The sequence below is a fragment of the Chrysochloris asiatica genome, unplaced genomic scaffold (genome assembly GCF_000296735.1).
Source record: "Chrysochloris asiatica unplaced genomic scaffold, ChrAsi1.0 scaffold00252, whole genome shotgun sequence".
Taxonomy (NCBI): Eukaryota; Metazoa; Chordata; class Mammalia; order Afrosoricida; family Chrysochloridae; genus Chrysochloris; species Chrysochloris asiatica.
Window position 1 is genome coordinate 2,077,344 of NW_006408770.1, and position 1,383 is coordinate 2,078,726.

Below are 1,383 nucleotides of genomic sequence, written 5' to 3' on the forward strand. Positions count from 1 at the left end.
TAGATTTGTTTTGTGGCCTAAAACATGGTCTATTCTGGAGAATGTTCCGTGTGCACTTGAGAAGAATGTGTATTGTGCAGTTGTTGGGTTGAATGCTCTGTACACATCTATGAGGTCCAGTTGGCTGAGTGTGTTGTTTAGTTCTTCTGTGTCTTTGTCAAGTTTCTTTTTGCTTGTTCTATCCATTTTTGAAAGTGAAGTATTAAAATCACCCACTATTATTGTAAATTCATCTATTTCTTTCTTCAAGTCTATAAGAGTTTGTTTTATATATTGTGGTGCTCTTTCATTGGGAGCATAGATATTTAATATGGTTATTTCATTTTGTTCTATTGTCCCTTTAATCATGATATAATGTCCATCTCTATCTATTATGTTGTTTTTTGCCTTAAAGTTTATTTTATCTGAAATTAGTACTGCCACTCCTGTTTGCTTTTTATTGGAATTGGCTTGGTATATTTTTTTCCATCCTTTAACTTTTAATCTGTTTTTGTCCCTGTGTTTGAGATGTGTCTCTTGCAGGCAGCATATTGAAGGATCTTGTTTTCTTATCCATTCTGCCACTCTCCGTCTTTTAACAGGTGCATTTAATCATTTACGTTCAGTGTAATTTTTGATAGGTATTTATTAATTGCTGTCATTACGTTTGTTTTTTTTTGTGGTGTTGCTGCTTCTTTGTTCTGTTAGTCTTTCTTTGTTGAGTTCAAGGTTTTTGCGTTCTTTCTTGTGAGTTTCTTCATAGTTTTAATATTTTCATATTCTTCCTGGGTTTTCATTCTCTTGGTATGCTGGGAAGTGTTAATTTTCATTGAGGTTGCCTTATAGTCCATTTACTTTTATGAACATTTATTGCAGACTATTTTATCCTGGAATCGACCTGACCTTTTCCCTATGTGGATATCTTTTCCTATATGTTTACCTTCTTTTACGTTGTACTTGTTTTGGTCATAGACTGACCTACCAGAGTCTCTGAGTTTGTTCTTATAGTTTTGTTTTGTTACCGATTCTTCTTTCTGTTGACTTAATTCAGGGAGGTTCTGCCACGTGTGTCAATCTTTGGTTATTGCCTCTTCTTGTTGGTTCTCAGTTCACAGAACTCCCTTTAGGATGTTTTGTAGTGCATGATTGGCTTTGGTAAATTCCCATAGCTTCTGTTTATCCTGGAATGTTTTGATTGCATCATCATATTTGATTGATAGCTTTGCTGGATAAAGGATTCTTAGTTGGCAGTTTTTTTCTTCCAGGGTTCTACATATGTCTCCCCATTGCCTTCTCGCTTGCATGGTTCCTGCTGAGAGATCTGAGCTTAATCTGACTTGCTTGCCTTTGTATGTGACCCTTCTGTTTTCTCTGGCTGCTTTCAGAAACGTATCCTTATCTTTG